Raw genomic sequence first — 16,491 nt, 5'->3', positions numbered from 1 at the left:
TCAATACGCATATGTGCAATTGAATTAAAAATTAAATAATGCAATCCAAAGTCTTGGTGGTGCCCAGGGAGTGGGTTTAGGACTGGCCTGGCCTTGGGACTTGGAGGCAGACCAGATGAGTCTCACTTGGTTGGAGTTGCCAGTTGATGGGGTTGGGGGCGGGGAGGGTGCTGGTTTCCCCAACCCCCTCCCTGGCCCGGCCAGCTCAGATTGTCCTAAACAATTATCCCTAAAAGGGGGGTGGGGAGCCCTGTTGAACAAATCCTCCACTTTTGTCTCCTCTGGGGCTGCAGACCGTGGTCCCTGCTTATTCAGCCCTCCCTCTCCCCCCATCCTGTGCCTGGGACGTTCCGTGGTTATGAGTCAATGATCAGACAGGGAAAGGGCATGCTTACCATAGGGAGGAGGATTCAGGAGGGCGCTGGGCTTTGATGCTGGCTCTCCTACATCCTGAATGCATGAAAGGCGATGGGAGGGAGAGGAAGAAGTATAAAAGCAGAAGGGAGAAAATGTTGTTACAAAAAAAAAAAAAAAAAGATGAAGAAGAAGAACAAGAAGTTGAAGGAAGGGGAGGAAAAAAAAAGTGCCTGGTTTGAAATATTCTAAGTATCATCAACAAATATCTCTGGGAGACAAAAGCTAGTTAAAAACCGAGTTGAGATAAGCCATCTCCTCCAGTGACTCATCTTCCCAGGGAATAATGGCAAAGAGGCGGTGTTTAGGAGGGAAGTGATGTGCAAATAGCAGTGTCCGTGAAGCTGGGGTTAATTACAGGAAGGACTTCCAGGGTAATTGCCGATAAACAACGCTAGGAGCAGAACAGGGCACCACATGCTCGGAAGCCAGCCCTCTGTGATTTGAATAGGATCCCCAAACGCTGTTCCAGAGGCAGGGGCTGGGTGGCTCCCCAAATGGACACTTCGGAGGATCCTCAGGCTGGGGCCCCATCCCCTCATCCCCTCAAGGGCTGACCTAGTATCCCCACTGTCTCCCTCCAGGAAAGTTCCCCATGCAGATCAGTCCCTGCAAGTTCATTTGTTAAAAAAAAAAAAAAAAAAAAAATTATGAATAAAATGCTGTTTGCCATGCTGTTAGGAAGTTAATAACCCTGGCTTAAGGGAAGTCAAGAAGGGCCCTTAAGCCATCGGCTAAGTCCCGTCTGGCCGTGGAGAACCGGGACTGGTATCTCTAAGTGGTTTTTTGAAGGAGCAGATTTCACCAGGATGTACCAAGGGCAGTTATGTCTCTGCGTCACGCTCCCTTTCAGATATAATGCCTGCAGTGTAACCGTCTAGTGGAAATACAGCTTGTGATAACGAAGCCCAGAAACCCACCCCCTTCTGGGGAGGCTTGTAAGGGGGACAGGACCCAGTGTAGACGGTAGAGGCTGGGAAGCACTTAGAAATGTCGATGCAGAAAAACCTCCACTCCCATGGAGTGGGTGAAAAAGACCACAGCTTCCTCAGTCCTCCTCTCAGAAGCAGCCCGAGGACACGGGTGAGGGGCTGTCTCTCCAACTCTGAAAGTCCCTCTCCGACGCTCCGCTCACAGCTCCGTGGAGACCGACATGAAGCAGATGCTCAGTCCAAAGTGCCTCCAGCTGGTAACTATAGGGAAACTGACACGGGTGGGGGTGCTGCTGGCAGCCACCAGCCTCCCGGTGTGGCCCTTGGTTCGTCCACCTGTGAAATGAGGGGGTTGAATCCACATGGACTCTTAGCATCCCTCCAGGGCTCCCCGGCGCTCCTCTGACACCTGGGTGCTCCTCAAACAGCTAATCCCAACTTGAGTGCAGGGACCTTATTCCACAGTCCTTTTTCTCTTCTCTACCACCGTGAATAATGCCTTTACCTTGGAAGGGACTCAGTAAATAAATACACTGAATGGCTTTATGCATGCACGATGGGGTAACTTCTGTGGCTCTTTGTTTAAAATAAAACGTCTGTGGGTGGGGATGGGGCGGGGGGAGTGCGTCATCTTTCAGTCCTATAGCGTTGCGTTGAAAGCCCAGATAAGAATACATAGAAGTAAGAGCTAACATTTATTGTGCGCAGGCACGTTACCCACTTTTCCCGATCATTTCTCAAAACATCCCTCTATAGAATCAGCTCTTAAAATCCTCGCTCCCTGGATGAGGACACAAGATCCAGAAAGATCAAGTGATGAGCTATTAAGAGGGAAGCTTTGAGTGTCAGGCTCAGCCCCTTTTAACTGCAGAGCACTTCTGTTTAGCCTCCCCTAAATGCAGGGGAGGTCTGCACTCTGCTGAGTGCCCTTGGGCAAGTCGTTGGCCCAATCTGGCCTCGAGGTACTTACTCCTCCTGAACTAGGGGAATCCTTGGTTCCTTCAGGAGTGGCATTTCAGGCTTCTGTTCATCCCTCAGGTCTCAGACCAGAGAGCCCCTCCTTAGGAAATCCTTGCATGCCCCCGCCATGGCCACCTACTCAATCAGATCCCCAAGATAGACTGCACTTTTCCCTTGAGTTACCTATCCGTTTTGTGGGGATTGGATCCATGGTTCCCTTTCCCACTAGACTATAACCCCCTTTGGAGTCAGGATCATATCTGTATTGTTTATCTGTACGCCTTCCCCAGCAACATACCCCGGAACAATACCTGACGTGAAGAAAATGCGCAAAACAATATCTATCAAATTTTGGAGGGGCTCCAACAGCCGTGAGATGTGTGCGGATCAGGTAGGGTCAGTTTCTGTGCCCTAAAGAGATTCATAACCCCGGCCCCTGAGAAGAGCAATCAGATTCCCTCTGGAGCCTTCAAAGAGGACTTCGGCAGTTGAAAACGAGGCGAACCCAAGACGTCTCTTGCTTAGGTCAAGGATGAACGATGTGCATCCACCCAGCCCGGGATGAATGTCCTACCGAGACTCCCCAAGTGTGACGACAGAGACGGCTCCTCTGTCTTGTCCTCTTTCCCACAAACTCTTGGGAGCAGGTGGGACTCAGAAGGGCATGGGGTCTGAATGTTCGAGGCTCTGGTAATCGACCCCAGCCTGTCTGGGAGGAGGGGGATGCCCTTTCGGATGCACACAAGCCCCCAGGAACACATCGTAGCAACCGAGCATGCCTTGGGGAGGGGGGGGCGCCTTTCTGGTTGTACACAGAGCCCATAATAAAAGCACAATGAGGAGGCCTCACTCCCCAGCTGGTTGTGCACCCCCGTTCAGTTGGCGGGGGGTGGCCGTCTCCCTTTCAAGTGGACTCTGGTCCCCCTCCACTGCCGCCTGCTCCTCTCTTGGTCTTTCAGTCACATACCAGACACGTCTCACACAGCAGACCCCAAACCCCAGGTGGCAGGATCCCAGTTTCATATAAATTAGGCTGGGTAACGCTGGTCAGACACATTTTTTTGTCTAAATCATGCAAAAATAGGATTTTCTCAGGGGCATAAATCTGGCCCAAATCTAAACCTGAATGTGCCATTGACTGGTATGGTTTATAGTGCAAACGTAGAATTATCTGGAAAACTTCTGCTTCCAAAGAGCAGAGCCCATTTTTTATCCAATCTGAAAGAAATGATTTATCTGCCGTCTAAAACCTCCCGCAAAAGTCAGTGCCTGGCAAAGAGGCCAGATGCGAGCCCTGATTCACCAGAGAAATGCATCATGTCCCGAGCAGACAGGCATCGCCCGGCGCCACATTGAGTAACTGATCCAAACGTGAGTCCCTCTATCGTGTAGCAGGGGCCCAAAGTTTGGGCAGCCAGCCTCTCGAAAGGTAGATGTCTGTTCTGTTTTCCAACGCGGGAAGGAAGGACGGAGAAGAAGGGAAGAAAACGGAGGGCATCTCAAAAAGAGAAAATAAATAACTTCACAACACGGTCAACAAAGAACCTAATGCCCTCCGAATAACCCCTCTAAGTACGGCGCTATAACGAAAGCCCTTCTTTGCTGAAATCAATTAAAGACAGTTTCATCAACACTTTGTTGTTTTTTTTTTTTTTTAACGTATCCAATCCTGTTGTTTTCAAAGTCCTCAGGTCAAGATGATGACCTTGAAGTTTTGACTCTTAGGTTGCAGAGAACGGTCTTAGCTCCCAAGAAGTTTACGATTTAGAAGTGTGTGAACCCGTGAGGGACCGTCACCATTAACCATTGCCTGTCCCCACCATTCCATGGCATGGCCTTGGGGGATTTAAGATGACAGAAAAAAAAATAATAATATCCTTTCTCGCAAGTTGTTTAAATTCTCATGGCAGTTTGCCATCAAACATCAAATTTATTCAATTCACAGTGACTTCAAAGAGTGCAGAACAATAACCTGAGGGCTGCATTTCTCAAAAAATATGTCAGCAGTAAGGAGGGGGGAAAAATGTTTCCTTAGGTAGATATAAAAGAAAATGACACTAGGTACCTAAACCCTAACGTTTGCCAGAAGGTTTGATTTACGGGTAAGCTATTTTTTTTTTCAAGTAGCATGTTCCTAATTCTTATTCACTGACAGTTGAAAATTGGGCATTTAGGTGTAAAAAGAAAATACAAGGGGAAAAGAATTAGAGAGAAGAGTAAATTAGAACCGAAATGAGACCAGAGTAGGTGAGAGGTGTCAGAGACTGTGAAAGCAGCCAGAAATCTTTCTTTATGTCCTTAGAGAGAATGAAGTCGAAAGATAGTCATCTTTAATCTAGTAAAACACGGGACAAAATTAATTCGGCTTGGTGTGGCGTTGGCACCGTGGGGATGGGGATAAGAAGTATGTATTCGAGGGGCGCCTGGGTGGCCCTTCGTTAAACGTCCGACTCTTGATTTGGGCTCAGGTCATGATCTCACAGTTCGTGGGATCGAGCCCCACGTCAGGCGCCACACTGGTGGTGTGGGATCTGCTTGGGATTCTCAATCTCTCTCTCTCTCTTTCTCTAAATTAATAAATAAAACTTAAAAAACAAAAAAAGAAGTGTGTACTTTAGTGGCCACAGCAACCTGTCTCAAGGTGGCTCTCCCAGTCAATCCCACATTTTAAATAGGCTCATCGTATCAAGCAGTGAGCATCCCCAGAGGGCCCATCATACCCGCCATGGTCTAGCCTCTGCCTAACAGACCAGCCTCCTAAACTGCTCTTCACTTTCTCCTCCCCGAGAACATACAGTGTAGAGTCTACACTCCGGCCCTCGGAAGCTGCTCCTGGCTTTCTTCCCCTAACAATGCCGACTCTTCCTTCTAGAAGCCACTTGTTTCTGGAAATCTTCCCTGACTTCTGAAATGCATCGGGACCCCAGATACAGCTGACGTGGCAAATGGCAATCCCCAAAGCCGATCCAGTCAGTAGTCATGTTTGGTTTTCTTTTTAATTGGGTCTATAGCTTTCCGATGTGGATATTTCACATAAAAATCCAGATGACCAGCTTTAAAAAAAAAAACAAAAAACAAAAAAAACCCAGAAGATCTGCTAATGTTGAACAACTCACAACCCCCAGAAGTTTGACTGGAGGGATGGGGGAAGGTGATGGGTCTCACTGGCTGTTTCAGGGGATGTTCTCCAAAAGTAGCATCTTTTTGACAATTTCTTAAAGAAAATATGGCAGCATGACTATGTGTTTAATAATGCTCGAGACAAGGCGGAAAGAATCTTTGCTTATCAGTCAGACAGGGACAGGTCTTCCCTTGGGGCAGCAAATGGACGCATTTGTCCATGGAGGGAGGCGTGGGCTCCTCATGTGCATAGCCCCCAACGCTTTAAGTAGTGCTCCCCATTGCAATGTACCTCCAGAAACACCAGCTCACACCAGGTCAATGCTGAACTTCTAGAATAACGGTGTGAGAAGAGGCACATTCTCCAGCCTAAAGGGTTACTTCTTTGAAAATCACTGGTAAATCCAGTGATGCTTTCTAGGACAAAGGGCTAACTTTGCCACTTACCTGCCCTATGATCTTGGCTGAGTCACTGAACCACTCCTCATCTGGCAAGTATGTGTAATGATAATGATGACAATGATGTTAAGGACCCTTCTCTCCCAGTCCATTCTGAGCATTCAGTGAAAGTGTCTAAGCCAAGGTAGTCGACATAAAATGGCAACGCAAACGTTAGTTATTCGGATGATATGGTAACCAGGGAGTATTGATTACATCCCGTGTACCATGCCAGCCACTTTTTGGGACTGAAAAGTACCATTTTACAGATGAGGCAACTGAAACTTGACTTATCGAAAGTGCCCCGGATCATCATCCGTTGTAAGGCAGACCCAGATCGAAACCCAGCTCTGTTTAACGTTTCCAGCAACATCACAAAAAGACCATTTTAGTAGCAGTTAAAGCCATTATTTGCATTGAGCTATTATTTCTTGTATTAATAGCAAAGCCCTATGTCAAGCACGGTGCATGTATTAGCTCTTTGAACAACAATCACGAGGTAGGAAGCTATTGTATTCTCTACTGTCTTGGCAAGAGGCGTATGACGAAATATCACAGGTTTAATTGCTCAAGAGAAGTGATGACAAGTTGGAATGAACCAAAGTGGTTAAGTGGCTGGAAGTTTACAGTAGAAGCTCAGTTAATACCTGTAGGCATCGCTATCTATGGGATACGTGAATAAAAGGGAAGAATGAAAATTACCGACTTCTCAGAAGTGTTGGGAACATGACTTGACAGAAAACACGCTTCAACCATTGAACAGTTCACACTATTGAGCCTTTGCTCTAACCCGTTAAGGAGACTCTTCCCTAACATCTTCTAGGTTCTTCCCTGGAATAAGATAGAATTCCCTAGGATCAAATCCTTATTAACCCAGAACTCTTTCTACAATCAATACAAGCTTACTATGTACAAGACACATGCTTTTTAACACCACGAAATGTGTTATTACCGTGGTCTCCATTTTTCTGACAAAGTAAAGGCCAAGAAAGGTTAAGCAACCTGTCCAAGATTTCTTGCTATGGTAAGAAAGGAACTAGGATAAGAATCCATGTTGTCTGACTTTAGAATCTATGCTGTTGACCAAAATGCCATGTCTGTGGGCTGGCTCTGCTCTCAAACTGGACTCTAGAAACTTGGAAAACTGAAGTTATGGGTATCTAACCATACAAACCTGGGGAACTTTTAGAATAGGTCAGCTAGGGGCACCTGGGTAGCTTAGTCATCTGAGAGTCCGACTCTTGGTTTTGACTCAGGTCATGATTTCATTGTTTATGGGTTTGAGCCCTGCATCTGGCTCTGTACTGACAGTGTAGAGCCTGCTTGGGATTCTCTCTCTCTCTCTCTCTCTCTCTCTCTCTCTGCCCCTCCCCCGATCACACCTTCTGTCTCAAACTAAATACACTTTAAAAAATAAATAAATAAAACAGTCCCACTAATTCCCAAGCTTACCTTTCAAACTTTTAGGGGAAAACAAAGTAAAACATTTTTACCACTATTCTGTGTTTGTGAATATGCTTAGGATTATAGCAATGACACCTTGTAATGACAGTGCTACTGTTTCTAGATTCTATTCTATTTGAATTGTTTCAGGGTCAGACTTGACTTCTTAATATCATTAAGAATTTCCAAAAATGTTCATTTGTGATAGTGTATTCCATAGGCCTTTGGAAATAATTTTCAATGGGGGGGGGGTCTTTCTAATTAAGATAGTAACTTTCTAATTATTCAAAACTGCTTAATTTGGAATTTATGATATTTCATAAAAAATCTGAGCAAGTTTATTTTCTTGAAAAATTTTAAAAGGACCATAAGCGTATGACTATTATCATTATGTTCATAAGAGGGGCATACAAGTCCCTTAAGAGAGCAAACTATTTTCAAGCAATTTAGAGACACCCTGTCATTAGGTTGGTGTGCTAATTACAAATCATTCTAATTGATTCAATAGTCTCCCCAAAGACTTCCATAATGTACTAGGCAAACACTTTATTAGCCAAGCAGAGTTACTGTATGTTCTTAAAAGAAAGGAAGAAAAAAGCTTTCTTGGAAACAATATCATGTCAGAATTTTTTACTATCAGAGAAGGGCCCTTTCTTTGATTTTCTTTTCTTTTCTTCTTTTTTTTTTTTTTTTTTGATTTTATTTTCAATTGGTGTTCATTTCACTGTTTTGACTTCCTGTTTTTATTTAATGAATGCTAATGTGAGACAGACAGAAAGAAAATGGACTGGGTTTCTTTCCCCGCATCCATCTTGTCTCCTTTTTTGGAAAACATCTGTTCATTATTGCCCAGGATCAATTTGCCCACTGCCCTCCCTTTTTTTTTTAACAGTCTTGTTTGTTTGTCTGTTTGTTTTCGTAGTTGTTTTCTCTTTTGGAAGTCACCATATCTTGATTGTCTATCCATGCAGATTAGATAGATTGACCCCACTTTCCTGGATTCGCGATGCCCGTATGATGGGAGGCTGGCCAATCACCATGTTCTATACCTTGTTCATAATGGTGGATCCAGGATGCGCCCATGTCTTGGGAACCAGCCAACGCCAACACATGCTGGTTGCTCTAGAATTGCGAGGCTGGGGGGATGTCAGCTTGAGGGCCACCACATGGAAGAACTTGCCTGAAGAGCAAAGCCAATGCAGACGTGGAGACAGAGAGGTAGGGAGACTCCTGATAATGTTATTGGTAACTTTGGTTAGGTTGTGCCTGAACATTTGTACCCTAGGTTTTCCACTCACATGAACCAATGTGTTCCTTTTTTAGTTTCTTTGATCTTGCCCTTGTTTAGGTTGTGTTTTTATTCACATGAACAAATAGAAGAGAAGTATTTTTTCACTCAAGGAATCCCTTAACAGAATTTCCATGTGTATAATTTTATCTCCTTAGCACAAGACTAACTTCCTGTAAGATGGTTCAAATCAAAAAGGCCAATAGTTTATTTGTATCAGAACTAAGTCTGCCCATCTGACTTTTGATCCCAAAACTTGGTGAAGCAAAATATTTCATATGTGTATTTTCCATCATCTTAATTTTGATTCTGAGCCTCTATCTCTTCCTCTGTTTTTCTCTGGAAACTGGGTTTTAGTCCCTTGACTTGAGCAGTCCCTTAATCCCAATACCATAGACTCCTCAATGAGCATGAGATTTATGAAATAAATACCAGGAAGTTCTGCCTTAAACTACCCCAAAACCAAGAAGCACAGACCGTGCTTCTTGCCTGATGAGGGGAGAGGATTACTCAACAACAAACACAAAGCACACTGGGGAAAAAAAATAATTCGATATAAAGAAAGATTTCACTGCCACTGTCTCAGAAAACTAATTTTAGCCCAACTGTGGACAGCTGGAATGCAGCAGATTGGCTGCAGATTCTGCAGAAAAAAAGTGATGGTAATACCATTAAGAAAAAGACAAAATATTTGAATCTTATTCTGTTGTTGGGTGCAAGACTGTAATAGCCATTTTCCATTTCTGGCTCTCAACCTTCTTGTGTATAATGTGGGGATAATCATACCTACTTCTTCAAAACCATAGCAAAGATACAAGAGCTCCATGGTCACAACAGTTATGTAAGAATTTGAACCAATATCCAAATCAAATCAGTCTCCTAGACTGGCTCCTAAGGAGTCATCTTTTGTAAAGCTTTCCAGGTGATTCTAAAGAAGAAGCAAGTCAGAGAACCACTGCTTTAGAAGACAGGAAACATTGATGCTTTTATTAAAGCAATGGTTCTATAAGTGGTCTAGATTCAGACTGAATATGACAATAAATGTTCCTGCCCCATAACTCCAAGCCTGCCAAGGTGAGGCCCAGGAACCTGCCTGTCTGACAAATAACTGATGACTCAGAGCCTGGGTTGGGAACCAAAGCCTCCAATGACGCTCTACAACACCCTCTGTTGTTGTTTCCTGGCTTGGCCTTCACTGCTCTAAAAAGCTCAAACCTCACAGAGTAGAGACACTCTGGGCTGCCTCGGGAAGTCTATTTCAGAGGCCTGGGCTGGTTGTATTGCCCATCTGTGGGACCAAACTGGTCCCCTTGGTGTTCTTCAAGAAGACTGAATTGGACTCTCAGGTTTCCACAAATGGGAAGTAGCAGACAGTTTTGTTTGCTGGTTGGTTGGTTTGTCACATTTTTTAAACATTGAATTTCACACTTGATTTATTTATTTAAAGTAGGCTCCACGCCCGATGTGAGGCTTGAACTCACAACCCAGAGATCAAGAGTTGCATGCTGTGCTGACTGAGCCAGCCAGGCCCCCTGTCTTTTGTTTTTTAGAGTGACGGGGCATCTTTTGGTAGCCTTAGCTAGCTTGCGGGATGCCGGACATTCAGTGACTGTGCATAATGCCAACAGTGCTCCCATTGAGAAATACTGGCCAGGGGCAGGACCAGTGTTCCCTATCTAGAAACGAAAAGCTCAGAAGGCAGCTAAACTCAATCGAAGAGATCTTTGTTTTCTGGAGATTTAGTGCAGTGTTTCAACGAAATACGACATAGGTCTGGTAAACGCACAATAAAAAGTGAAGGGGCTAACACACATGTGTGGTCCACCAGTGGGTTTGAGAAGGGACACTGTTGTTCCTGCTTCCTTTGTGCCCTCGAGTTCTGTCCAGCACGCAAGGCAAGAGCAATGGGGGTGATCATGGAAAGACTCTACCTTGCTCTACCTTGCTGTAGTCCAGAAGTTAGACTGTAGGCTACATCTAACCCCCAGTTTTTTCAACGAAATACGTACAGTTTTTGAACGGAACACACACAGGATCCTAACCAATTCTTAAGTGAGCTGAGCACTGAGAATTCTTGAGATTTCACAGTGAAATCCCCATCTTTAGCTTCTTTTGCAAAAAATTCAGAAACATGGCAGCAGTAGGATCCATTTCTTGCCACCACGTAGCTGGCGCTGAGTCACTATTTCCCTGAGGCGAGTCCTTCATTCTTTGGTCCAAACACTTCTGTCAGCAGCTTGGCCTTTGCAGGCGTCCGGATTTCTGGGCTTCACATCGTCATTTCCTTCTTCAGGAGTATTTTTATGTAATTCTTCCGTGGGATCACCTCAACACCCCGGCGAGGTAGGCGGGACCAGGCAATGGGTCCCCTTTCACAGACAGACCAAACCCAGGGAGGGTAAAGGATTTTCCCCAGATCAAAGGTCACAATGACCTCAATCAATCACCGTCCCCCAGCACGCCCTCCACTTATTTCTGAGCGAGGTTATTCCCCAGCTCGGTTCAGGTGTTCCTGGCTCTGAGCCTCCATAAAAGAATTGAATTTAGCTCTGTTTGGTTTCCCCGTCCTCTTCCTGACAGCGCTATTTAATGGACAAACAGTTTGTTTTATTTATCTGTCAGGGTTTCTTCACATTGTTTGGGGTTATCAGCCCTCCCCTGCAGATCATATTACAGCTTGTGCCGGGGTTCGACCCTCCGAACGGTTCACTCTAAATCAGATCGTTATCATTACTGCCGTGATAAATAGAGAGGCAGGGAAGCCCACAGCCAGGTTATTTATTTAGTACCTCTGTGGATCATGTTTTATACAGCCAGGCCTTCCTGGCAGGCCTTTACCCATCCAGCTAAGGTTGCATTCAGGAACTAAAACCCAAAGCCCCTTAAATAATGTTAACTTAATAGCTGACATTTTTATGAAATAAGTCTGTGTGGAAGGGGCAGAAAGGGGACGATGCAGACAGGACTGGAGCTGGGTTTCAGCGTGGGTAGGCGTGGGGTGGGGGTGTTTAGGGGAGAGAGAGGGGAGAACAAGAGAGAGGGGCTTTGATTTTCAGGTTGTTTCCAAACCAACCGAGAATACTTTGCTTCTAGGTGAATACTTTGCCTCTCTTGGAGTCTGTGGTTTTTAAAAGGAGAAGGGTCGAGGGGTGGGGGAAGGAGAAGCTAGATTTGAAGGATAATGTTTCTTGGGGAGGTGGGGGAATTAGGGGTGAGGTCTTCCACGGGAGGGGTGGCGTTTATGCCATGGAGGAGAGAGGAGGCATTATTTCCGGGACGCGTCTGCGACAGAACCACTTGGGGTGGGGCGGAGGGCTCGGGAAGCATCTGGGAGGAGCCTCATTTTCATTCTGTTCTTCAAATACAAACTTTGACATTATCCACAAATGAAGTCACACACACAATCATCATACTCTGTGTGTGTGTGTGTGTGTGTGTGTGTGTGCGTTAAATGTGTTATTTTGCCAAACACCAACAAGTAACAAAGTCATTTTTTTTTTAATGGTCTTAGGACATTTTTTTTCTTTTTTGAATGCACTAGCAGCCTAAAGAAACAGAAGTTCATGAACAGCTATGAACCTTCCAAGTCCAGCGAGGACACACGGCTCACCACGCGGCCGCCATTTCTCTTCAGGGTTCCTATCACTGGAGCCTTCCCCTCCACGCTAGAATTTGTGGGTAAAGGTATGGTCCTGTTTAAATAGCCCCCAAAGTGCACTGCCTCTTCCAATCGAGGCAGGAAGAATGGTCTTTTGATGTGTTCCACAATCAGAATGCAAATTCTCTCCCATCTCCTAGATACCTGGGTCTGTCCCCATTTCTCTTTACTGTAATCTGCTTAGCTCGTGCATAGAATGACAAAAACAAAGAGTCTTTCTGTAAAAGAAAAAGAAGAGGGAAGAAAGTGGGTTCTGTACTCTTCATCCTTAGTCCTCACTGAATCCTTGCCCTTGGATCTCAGCAGGCGGCACTGTTCACGAGACTCACAGTCTATCTTTCTGTCTGTTACTAACCACTGAAATGATGGCCTCGTTCCTGGAGTTAGGGCTTCAAGTGAGGGGCTGGGGTGGGCTTGGCAATGCCTCCCAGGCTTGGGATCTGGGAAAAGGCCCAGGAGTCAGGGCATTCTGATTGCTCTTTCCAAGGAATGCCTCCTGTCCAACTAAAAAATGCAAGATGACCTTCGGGCAAGGAAGGCTATAAGCCTTCTTGGGGAGCCACGAAGCCTGGCTGTGAGAATCCCTGCATCTCAACAACACCCGCACGTTGCCAGAATGGACTAAGCTATGGCTTCCCGAATGGGAGGCAGGTCCCAGAGGCACCATGCTGCTGTATATCCAGCTTCGAAGTCTGAAGGCCTGAGAAGCTGGGAGTTACCACGTTCAGCTTTAGCGCTCAGGGACACAGAGCAGGCAAAAAGGGGAGGATCTGACGTGTGTGAGAGTTGCGTGCCTGGCCCCACGCCTAGAAGATGCTTCGGCTTGGTTTGTCAACCAATAGGATGGACACAATGGTGGAGGCACCAGTTACTGGGAGAAGATGGGGAAGGAGGCCATGCTTGGAACCGCATGTAGCTAATTAGGAAAAGAAATAGAGAAGTAAAGGAGAGAACGAGCAAGGTGTCACTTGCATTCCTGAATTTCTAACGATGACGGTGGTTATGGATGCCGGAAAGAATTCAGTGGTTGTCGAGGAACTGCATTTCTTCGCGACACGTTAATTTTATTTAATAACTCTTATATGAGTGCTTACTTTATGCCAGACACCGTTCTGAGTACTTTGCAGGTATTAACTTATTTAGACCCCGTGACAATGCTCCGGGCTAAGCACTTATATGGCATCGCCGTTTTATGGACCTGGAAGCTGTGGCCTTGGGAAGTTAGGTGATTCACCCAAAGTCACTTAGCTTCCACATGGGACTCAGACCCAGGCAGGCTGGCTCGAAGCCACGGCACCTCGTGGAGACCTCAGTAGCAGATCACAGACACGCTATGCTTGGGGTTTCCATCCTCATAGAAGGACCGAATGGACCGAGGCAGTTCCGTGCTTCATTTTCAGGGTTTGCCCTGTCACCAATGCCTTAAATCTCTACTTCTCATACTTTTATTATTATTATTATTATTATTATTTGAGAACAGGGGTGGGGTGGGGGGAATCTTAAGCAGGTTCCATGCTCACTGTGTAGCTCAACGTGGGGTTTGATCCCGTGACTCCGGGACCATGACCTGAGCGGAAATCAAGAGTCCAATGCTCAGTCGACCGAGCCACCCAGGCACCCCTCTACTTCTCACACTTGACCACCCCTTTCTTTGATCTGGGATGTCTGCTGAGCATTTATGTTGTGTCTTTCCCGTTCTGATCAGTCTGTCTGATTGGATCAGAGGCCTCTCCTCATGCCCTAGTGTCTAATATTTTGGGTCCTCCCCCTTCCTGTCTGCTACCTGGTGCCTCCATTCTGGGTGGGTAGACGTACCTGCTCATACTCAGCTCTGTTCCTCCCTCCTCTCTTGCCCCACGTGGGATCCGTTGTGGTCCCCAGCCTCCAGCACCAGTCTGCAGATAATCACTGGTAGGTACCCGATGCTCAGTGAATGCTTGTTAAGTGAATACATAAGTCAATAAATGACAAGCAAACTAGGCCTCTGCCCAGTGCCAAGACCCTACACTTCGCGTCCGGTGGCATTCTTCCACTAGAGACAGTTGTACAAGCACATAATCCCTGAAAGAAGCAGGACCCAGGAGGCCATCCCTTAGAGTAGGAAACAGAAGACATGAAAAGTAGCTCTTTCTTTGTGTCCCCAAAGAAACAGTTGCTGACTTCAGGGCAGACAGTACAAATTCCTTCCAGCTGGAAGGAGCCTGTCCTCCACATCTTTCTGAGAAGCACGGGGCAAAAAGCATTATGGGGAAAAGAGGCTGGCAAAATCACGTTAGGAGAAATGAACAAAATACAGAAATCTCACGATTATCAATCACGTGAAAAAAAAAAAAAAGACACCTGTCTAGGGTCAAAGACGAGGAGGGAATATGAAAAAACTAAAATGGCCTATGATTTAGCGTATTGGCATTTGGATTTTCAAGAAAGAGCTACTATTAGATGTGGTCGTTATTGGTTGTGTGCGTGCGCGTGTGAGAGCTTGCTCACGTGCGTACACGCGTGGAGGGTAACAGGATTTGAAAACAAAGATCGTCCCTGCAGAGGGAACTTTGCGTTAAGTATCAAATAATACCTTTCTTCAAAAGCAGAGTGATTGATCGCTGGTTACACCGTTTTGGTGACTGCCCACGTCCTAACCTCGCGATGACAATGATGGTCAACACTAAGTCAATACGCTTCCAATAACTGGGTCAACATTGCAGTTTGGGCTCAAGGTAAGTGGCCTATGATGGCGCAGGGGAGGTGTTTGACATTTAAAGGGCAGCTGTGTCAACATCTGCCTGTTACAAACATATTACGATGGTCGCAGATAGAAACTTTTTCTATTCAACAAACAGAAAACTCCAGCTTATTCCGGCCAACTCAGCGACGTGAACCCGATTCAGCTTGAAGCATTATTCGGTGAGCACCTTCTATGTGCGGAGTTTGAGTTCATTTATTTTTGCTTAAAATCATGCCCTGCTATGGCTCAGAAATAATGTTTAACAATATTCGAAGGATGACTCATCTATTGACTAGGCTTCGGGGAGTCTTTGTAGCTGGGTATTTAGTCGTGTTTGTGCATAGTAATTAACTCACGTGTCGTTATCTAAACAATAAAAATATGGACTTTTTCTTTAAAGAAGATAAAGCTCTTAATTTTTCCAGGAGATCTTTAGGTAAGGTTACGAGTGTATTCGATTTAAGGGGCTACCTCGAGAACCACCAGTACAGAAGGGGAGAATAAAAGAGGCAAAGAGGCCAACCCAGGGGCATTGATGACTCGGTTTCCAACATGGGCAACTGAATCGATGTCCACACGGGAAAATAGGTCTCCGGGTTGACCCACCCAAGGGGCAAGGAAGCTGCGGTATCTACCAACGCCCATTCATCGCTGATTGGGGACTGGTCCTGTAGGCTGTAACAGAGCCCGCCCTGGATTCTGGTCCAGCTGCTTCTATTGCCAGAGGAAGCCTTTGGTAAGGAGTCTTAGATGCTACCAGCAAGAGATCCTCTGCAGGAATTGTGAGCATGAAGGTTAAACGGGCAGGGCATCCATGGTGTCTGTTACAGGCAAGCCTATGAAGTAATTTACTCACCACTTCTGTTAGTATCCACATTAGAAGTGCGTCTATACCTTTGCTTAACCTGTAACCTCAGTGTAGAATGGCGTCTTCTCCCTCTGTCCATTCCTAGTCACCACAGCGAGGGTAGCCGACCACATGGCAAATAATCAACCATTATTTTTCAATAAGGAAGACACAGATCAGTCAAGGTCCCGTCCAAACCTCACCTCCTTCAAGAACCACCATCTAACCCCTCTTATGGTCCCAGGACACTTTGCACGTCAGTGGAATTTCTTATGCTTTTCATCTCTTCTTGTTGAGAGTGTGCACCGTGTGTGTTAGCCTTGCAGCCGGGACGGCACCGGGGGGTCAGGTCCACAGTTGTCCACCGTGACCTGTGACGAGGTGGGAAAGTCTAATTTTCAGATGCAGTGTTTAGGAAGTCTTGTTTCCACGCATCTGAGCCAGGCTGTCCAATCTCAGCCGTATCTGCATCGAAGCCAATACTGATTTGTGGGAACCTCTGCTTATGCCAGCTGGTTCTGAACGTGGGCAGGAAAGATGGGATACATCTTTGTTGTTGCCCTTGGGATAAACATTGCTTACAGTTGCCCTTGGGATAAACATACGTATTTTAGGTAATCCTGTACCTGTGGCCCCAACCTTCTTCACCAGGTTTACTCAAGAACCACC

Source organism: Panthera uncia (assembly GCF_023721935.1).
Source record: "Panthera uncia isolate 11264 chromosome E2 unlocalized genomic scaffold, Puncia_PCG_1.0 HiC_scaffold_19, whole genome shotgun sequence".
Classification (NCBI taxonomy): Eukaryota; Metazoa; Chordata; class Mammalia; order Carnivora; family Felidae; genus Panthera; species Panthera uncia.
The sequence above is the reverse complement of the archived record's forward strand: the minus strand, read 5'-3'. Positions refer to the sequence as shown.